Genomic DNA, 8,719 nt, shown 5'->3' with positions numbered 1-8,719 from the left:
AGCTTATTTTCCATTGCTCCCGTTTTCACAGAGGAAGGTTAAAAGTTTCTTGTTCTGAGCTCTATTAGTATAACCATACACGCACAACAAAATGTAGTTAGAACCATTAATCTCTGACACTACCATCAGCCAGTGACCATCAGAATCACTTTCACAGTCTATGACATTTCCTGGAAACCTATTAAATAAAATCCTCACTCCAGCTGAGACGTACCATTACTAAAGAAAACAGATTCACCCCACTGTGTTTTACACAACTTTGAGTCTGCCTCTGCCAAATGGGTCTCCTTGGAGATCTTTTCAGAGAAGCCTTCCTTGAAGCGGATGCACATACTCACAGGACAGTTATCAAAAACAAATATGGAATAATTATGGTAGAGTTGGTGTCCTGTTAGTTCTTCCGTAGTTGGTTGACGTGCACAAAAAACTGTTATTGCTTTTTATAATTTCACAGTTTCAGGACAAAAGAAAACCAAAAACGTTTGGACCCCTGTAGTAAGGTTGCTAGTCACTCTGCCATCTTGGATCCTCCACAGAAATGTAATTATTGACAAGAGTGAACGAGCACTGATAGTGTCATCTACAGCTGTGGCCAAACATTTAGAGAATGTGAAGTGTTGGTTTTTTTTCACAAAGTTTGCTGTTTCACTGACAGTCGTATATCATATCATTTCAAACAGGGGTGATCCAGTAATGCTGCACTAATGAATTAGACTAACTATTCACTTTAGCTAAAGTTATTAAGTTAGCTACAGAGTTGGGATGCTGTAAGACATAAATAAACCTAAATTACAATGGTTTGGATATTCATTTGCATGTTTCCCTACTGTAGTGGTCTCTGCAAGCATACAGGGCTCTGAGAGTGTACAAGACACGACTTTGGAAACAGTCGATCATGTTTGCAAAGCTGATGGTCAGACTGTGACGGTGAAGAAGAGTCTCCAGAGGACCAGAGTCCAGCTGTGACAGGTGGAGGCGTCCTTCCATGACCTCTGAGGACATGACTCTACACTCACAGCGACACTTTCACTGAGAAACTCTTCCCATAGTTTATACTGGAAACGCAAAACCTCTGATTCCAAAGTCTGTCACACTGAGATTTCACAGTAAAGTGATTATTTTAACTGTGTGTGTGTGTGTGTGTGTGTGTGTGTGTGTGTGTGTGTGTGTGTGTGTGTGTGTGTGTGTGTGATGATATGATGGGACAGCAGCAACTGAGCTGGTTTGTTGTGAAGGGAAATCATTAATCAAACTTTCTGATTCCATTATTTGGTTTTTACTTTGTTTCAGTATTTTATGAGACTCGTGATAAAACCACAGCAGCTTTTCCATCGTCAGGACTCTGGGACCCAGCATTTTGAGTTCACTTTGTATTTTTCATTTCATATTATGTGAAAATATGCTCAGTTCTTGTGTTGCTATTATTATTTTGGATTTAGTTGAGTTTCATTCTAGTTTTGTTTCTTGTATGATTCCTGGTTTAAATGTCGTTTCTTGTCTTCTGTGTCAATCTGTCATGTGTTTCCTGTCTGCGTGTTTCATGTTGTCAAGCTTGTCACGTCTACGTCTCCCCATGTTTCCTGTTTTATTGTGAAAGTCTTGTGTTTCTATGTTCAGTGAGCTTAGTTTTATTTTTGCCCTGTGGCACCATCATGTTCATTTGTGTCAGCTGTGTCTCCCCAGGTGTTTCCACTTCCCTCGTTACCCTCTTGTGTGTTTAAGTCCTCTGTCTCTTACGTCTGTTTGTTTCCACGTCACAGAGTTTTTGCTCTTACTGTTCAGATCCTTGTTTGGTTTACTTCATAGTTTCATCTTCTACTCTCTTGTTGTTTCCCAGTTTACTTTCAACTTGTTTCGACTCTCCTTGCTTTTCTGTTTTTCATCAGCCTAAATAAACGACTCGCTTTTTAAACTGTAGTTTGTTTCTCGCGTGGCTGATTTTTTGGTCCGTGCCTTAAACACACTGGCTGCTTGTGAACTTGTATCACATCAACAATCCCCGACTTTACAAAGAAAACATGTCAGATATCCTGATTATCAGCGTTTTAAGTCAAACCACATTTTATAGTAACATGTCGGTTCAAAGAAATTAACTCTAAAGTTCTGAAACTGAATCACATCAGCAGGTTAAACCTGTTTAAACAGAAAAAGCAGCATATTCATTTCAGTCACATATCAGTGTAGCTACACCTGATTGGATTAAAAATGTTCCTTTGTCATCTTTAACTTTAATCAGCTGCTGCTGGATCTTATATTTTGAACGGTTTCTGGATCTTCTGATGTTTCATAATCAGGTTTTAGTTTATTTAGATTTCGTTCTCAGTGTTTCAGCAAATCAAAACAGATTCTACCTTTGAATTTGTTTCTTTGAGTATCACAGTCTGTCTCTGAAGTGAAGTAAATGAGTTGATTTGCTTCTGTTGGTTTGTGAACACTCTTGTTGTGCTGAAGCTGTTTTCCTGAAACAATTATAACCAGATTTTTAAGCATGAATTTATTTTGCATTTTAAATATTTGCTTCCATTTTCAGACCAATTGTGTGTCCAGGTACTCCTTGCCCTCTCTTGATGTTGGAGGGCATTATCCAGTAAGCTTGGACATCTGTTGGCGTGATATTCCCTCGTAGACGCACAGTTGTGTCAACTTTGTAAAGGAGAGCCGCCACATGCACACACTTCTCTGCCACACTTCCCATGCATGTGCAATGTGCACTTTCAACATCCCCATTAGATTGCTGAATAACCCAGGGCTGAAGAGGCTTCTGTTTGAGGTGCATGGAGTGATTTACCTGAAACAGTCAGTGCAGAAAAACGTGTTTGTGAGGACAGAATGTACAGTAAATATTAGGCTTGGCATAAATTGTGAATTGTCCTGACACAATATTGCGTTTCGCTTCTGTTATTACCATGGTACATTGACAAAAACATATACTTTTATTCACAGGATATATGACAGATTTTTGTATCACTAATTGCCCTGTACAATTACAGCATATAATATTATGCACTCACTCCAAGAACCGTATAATTATAAATCTGAGCGTGGTGAAAGTTGGGCAGCACGCTAACGTCTTTTGTTCATTCTGTCTGCTCATAAGGGTCTAACCCTTTCACTCCTTTGATTTTTTTTTTTCTCGTATCTTTTCTTTGCCTTTTCGTCGAGTCTGTCTTTGTACGGACCGACATTGTTCTCCTTCGTTTTGTACCTACCTTTTTTGGGGAGCAAAGAAAAACCAAGAAGGTATTGGAACCGGAGAATGAACATTTTGTGGTGCTGCAAATGCTTACATTTGATGCGGCGCTTGGATTGTTTTGCCACGAGTTCCCGGCATGCAATGCGCAAAAGTCACGTGGTCTGTCAATCGCTATACTCAACCAAGTAGGAGAGGGACTAAAGCTCTGTGGTTTAGATGAGGTGTGGGCACCCCCTCACCAGATGTGCCAGCAGCTCTTACAAAGGATGTAAGTAAAGTTGTAAAAGAGGCTCACACTCGTTCTAAAAATATATATATATTTTTAGTTATGGTATCTGTTTCTTGTGGACGAAAGAACCCCACTTTTTGTAGATATGCAATAAGCCATAGACACAAATTTGCAGTGTGCAAAGATTACTGCATCAGCAACTTTGGTTATGTGCATTGTTACTTTTATCATAAAAGCATTTTGTATAATTATTTGATGTGTTTCTTTTTTCCAGGTGGATGCAGACTTCCTTGTGTTTGCCTTGTTACCTCCCTTCAGTAAGGAAACCCCAATCAGAAGACACTGAGAGATGCGTGTCGTCAATTTTCTTCAGGGTTTCTTGCTTAAGTTGGAAGATGACGATAAAAGCACATAAATATCCACCTTCTCTGGAAGTACAGGAGTCGGGATCTGAGAATGTAGGAGGGTCCCTGCAGGCAGCAGCGTCAAACCAGCTGGTGAGTCTGGTGTAGTGATGGGATTTCCGGCTCTTTTTAGAGATCCGGCTCTTTCGGCTCCGAACCGGCTCTTCAGGTTGATTTGTTGCTTTAATTAATTTATTATTAACAACAATATAAAATTATGCACAAAAGTAATTACTAATGTAAAAAAAAAGGTGGTTTTATTTATATATGTTTATATATAAATATATGCGGTGGCCCCTAGAGACAAAACACGTACAAACTCCAAAACACATTTCTAGCATGAACTGAACTTCCAAAGCAGAGCTACCTACATCACTTAAATTACACAATTGAAAGCATGTGTGTATTGTTTGTGTATTTATACATAGGCACTCATATACAGTGGGGCAAAAAAGTATTTAGTCAGCCACCGATTGTGCAAGTTCCCCCACTAAAATGATGACCTCTGTCACAGAGGTCATCACTAAAATGATGACCTCTGTCATCATTTTAGAGATGGGTTAATCTGTGGGAGAAACAAACCGAAAAGACAAGACACAGATGCCTCAGTCCAATGGGTGAGACACGGTGGTGGGCCAAGCATGATGCCCTCCAAAAAATCTTTGGACATTTTGGAAAACCAGATGATGGCCTCTTCGTTGATGTAGTGCTGACGATGGAAGCCATTGAAAAGAGGGAAAAAGAAAAGCCAGCTGTTCGTGCCAAAGCACGAGGCTTTAAAGAGTGTCTCTTGAAGCATGAAACTGTGTTAACAGGACAGATATTTCTTAGAGTGTTTGAGCAAACAACTCCTCTGTCGAAGTACCTCCAGTCAAAGGGGATGGACATTCTCTCTGCCCATCATATGGTGACTGCCACACAAGATGGCCTCAAAAGTATCGCCAGGAACTTTCCAACTGTGAAGACAGCTGCAGACACATTTGTGAAACAGACAAATCAAAAACTAGAGGAGAGGGAGAACAATACAGACATGGAAGTGGAGGCTGAACTACCTAAAAAGAGAGCCAAAAAGAGAAAAGGCATGGCCGGAGAGATGCCTGAAGATGAGTTGCAAATCAATGCAGAGAAATCATATGAGGTGAAACTGCACAACATCATCCTGGACACAGTTATTTAAGCAATCCACATACGATTTGTTATACATGGCCCTCTTCTTGCCGATTTGGCATGGTTGGACCCCAGGAAGTTTAGCCAGGTCAGAACCTCAGCGCCTGTCTACTTAAATTTGACAGCAGGGCTACAGTTAATAACCTTCAGTCAGAACACAAACGTTTTGCTGAACAGTGGGAAAGGCTTAAGACATCACATGTAGATGAGTACACGACCAGAACAGCAAAGGACAGATCTGAAGAATGGGACGAAGAAAGTGAAATTGTGACCAAAAGCTGTGGTTCTTGCAAAAATTGCCCACTGTGCTGCTATCAAATACTCAGGCGGTTCAACATGCTGTCTGATGCCTATCGTCTCCTTGGGCTGGCATACAAGTACCTGCTGACCCTCTCCCTCACTCAGGTTGCCTGTGAAAGAACATTCTCTACACTCAAGTTCATTAAAAGCAGACTCTGAAGCAGCCTGTCTGCAAACAAGCTGGAGATGTTTATGCTGATGGCCACTGAAAAGGACATTCTCATGTCATTGGACTCTGACATGGTCATTGACAGGGTAGCTGAGAAGAGTGACCTGCTGAGAAAGCTCCTTTTGTAACCTGGTGAGGTGAAATAAAAATGAGCAAAACATTCCTAATTATCTATTGTTAATATTAAATTCAGCTTTATTGTTATTGCCTAAATGAATACGTTTAGTATCTACCTTCACTTCAAACAAGTCAAGTGATTGGTAAATGCTTAGAATTTGTCCATCTTAATAGATAGAATAAATATGAGATTGGAGTATTAGGCATTTATAAACATATATTCTTACAGTCTTAATCTGTCATTGTTTCATTTCAGATGCTGTCAGTCATTTTAGGAGGACTGAAGTGTGTTCATTTTAAGTAAGTACTATATGGAATATGATTCAACCATTTTTCTAGAGTAAGCATACCAGTGCTGTCATCCTCTGAAAAAATCTATTAAGTACAATTCTTTCTCAACCTTCACTGTCTGTCCTTTCACTTCTTAAAGGTTTCCATGTCTTAAGATATGTTCAGTGTTGCTGCTGTGGAAGTGTTGTAGGTGACCTTTTATTGATGAGTGAATAGTCTTTGGTGATACAATTCAATCATAATCTGTCCTTTTATAGATTTTAATATTCATCTAATCTTTATTCCTTTCTGTCCTGTTTGTCAGGGTCTGATCATACATTGTTTGTTTGTTTGTTTGTTTGTTTGTTTGTTTAAGAGGTTCGAGACCATTCAACTTTTTAAGTTCATCAACGTAAGTACTAGTGTATATGATTCCTCTAATTCCTTTGTGGAATAAAGATGCCAGTACTGTGATCATCTGAGCAAGTCCATCAATTGCCATTCACAGTTCTTTGTCCTTTCACTTGTGTCCTCTTTTTCAGGGTCCCATATAATTTCTTCAGAAGTCCATCCATCCATCCATCCATCTTCATCCGCTTTGTCCGGGGCCGGGTCGCGGGGGCAGCAGCCTAAGCAAAGAGGCCCAGACCTCCCTCTCCCCAGCCACCTCCTCCAGCTTATCCGGGGGAATACCAAGGCGTTCCCAGGCCAGCCGAGAGATATAATCTCTCCAGCGTGTTCTGGGTCTGCCTCGGGGCCTCCTCCCGGTGGGACATGCCTGGAACACCTCACCCAGGAGGCGCCCAGGGAGCATCCTTGTCAGATGCCCGAACCACCTCAGCTGGCTCCTTTCGATGTGGAGCAACAGCTGCTCTACTCTGAGCCCCTCCCGGATGGCCGAACTTCTCACCCTATCTCTAAGGGAGAGGCCAGCCACCCTTCGGAGGAAGCTCATTTCTGCCGCTTGTATCCGCGATCTCGTTCTTTCGGTCACTACCCACAGCTCGTGGCCATAGGTGAGGGTAGGGACGTAGATCGACCGGTAAATTGAGAGCTTCGCTTTTACACTCAGCTCCCTCTTCACCACGACGGACCGGTGCAACGTCCGCATTACTGCAGCTGCAGCCCCAATCCGTCTGTCGATCTCCGGCTCCCTTCTCCCATCACTCGAGAACAAGACCCCGAGATACTTGATGTGATGGATGCATGCAACCACACAACTGAGATACTTAGGTAATATTCATGTGGTCTTTTGTATTATGTTTACGTTATGCTCTAAAGCTTCTGTGATCATAAGTTAACTAATTTGATATTTTGAGTTACCTGTAATGCATGACAGCACTAGCTATAGCCCAAATGGTGGCATAGACTTTGCTTTGCATTGTTTGTTATTTTATATAGGTATATGTTATATTGATTATATTTCTGCTCTTTCTGAGTTACCTGACCTCCGCTCCAGTCCTTCCTGGTTTGGCTGAAAGAGGAGGCTGAGGGTGGAGCTGGTTTAAATGCAGAAGCCAATAAAGTGGACTGAACCATCTATTGTGATCATGCAGGGGGAATGGGGTTCTTCTTGAATGATGGTTGGCTGTTATCTCTTTAGTTTTCACCTTTGGTGTATATAATGGTTTATTCATTTGCTATATAACTGGAGCTGTTTCTCATTTGAGCAGGTCAGTTTGTTGAGTTATGTTTTTGTTAAGTGACTTTTGAGTAGCGTTATGTTATGTTAACCTCTTTTACGGGCCCACTTGGTTCTTAAAAACTTTATTGTTGATATCTTGAATTTTTGTAATCATCTTGTCCTTTTTGGGGGTATAATAAAACCCATTTTTTGAAGATTACATTTGTGCCTGTGTGTTCCTGGCTGCTTGGATCATGACACTTGAACTCCTCCACTTGGGGCAGGAACTCATCCCCGACTCGGAGTGGGCACTCCACCCTTTTCCGGCTGAGAACCATGGCCTCAGATTTGGAGGTGCTGATCCTCATTCCCGCTGCTTGACACTCGGCTGCAAACCGTTCCAGTGCGAGCTGGAGGCCCTCACCTGATGAAGCCAACAGAACCACATCATCTGCAAAAATCAGAGATGAGATTCTGAGGCCACCAAAGCGAAAGCCCTCCGCCACTTGGCTGCGCCTAGAAATCCTGTCCATAAAAATTATGAACAGAACCGGAGACAAAGGGCAGCCCTGGCGGAGCCCATCACCCACCGGGAACAAGTCCGACTTATTGCCGGCAATGCAAACCAAGCTCTTGCAACGGTTATATAGGGATCGAATGGCCTGTAGCAATGGGCCAGACACCCCATATTCCCGCAACACCTCCCACAGGACACCCCGAGGGACACGGTCGAATGCCTTCTCCAAGTCCACAAAACACATGTAGACTGGTTGGGCAAACTCCCATGCACCCTCAAGTATCCTGGAGAGGATAAAGAGCTGGTCCAGTGTTCCGCGACCAGGACGAAAACCGCATTGTTCCTCCTGTATCCGAGGTTCGACTAACGGACGAACTCTCCTTTCCAGCACCCTGGCATAGACTTTCCCAGGGAGGCTGAGGAGTGTGATCCCCCTGTAGTTGGAACACAGAAGTAAGTACTGTATATGATGCCAGTATTTTCCCATATTTTCTAGATACTGTATTAGTACTGTGTGTAAAATGCCATCAAAAACTCAATTAAGTGTTATTCTTATTCTTCTTTCTCACCTTTCTTTCTCTGTCTCCTTTCATATTTAAAGGTTGCTGTGTTAAAAAATATATTGTGCTACCATGCTGTTTTGTATTGTTTTGGTAAATAAATACTTTATGAAAATATCCCTAAATCTGTCATTTATTAATTTTAATATTAATTAATGATCATGTCTCA

Source organism: Diplotaxodon limnothrissa, linkage group LG9 (assembly GCF_057381915.1).
Source record: "Diplotaxodon limnothrissa isolate DT_005_m linkage group LG9, D_limnothrissa_male_GT1.1, whole genome shotgun sequence".
Classification (NCBI taxonomy): Eukaryota; Metazoa; Chordata; class Actinopteri; order Cichliformes; family Cichlidae; genus Diplotaxodon; species Diplotaxodon limnothrissa.
Note: the sequence above shows the minus strand (reverse complement) of the source record.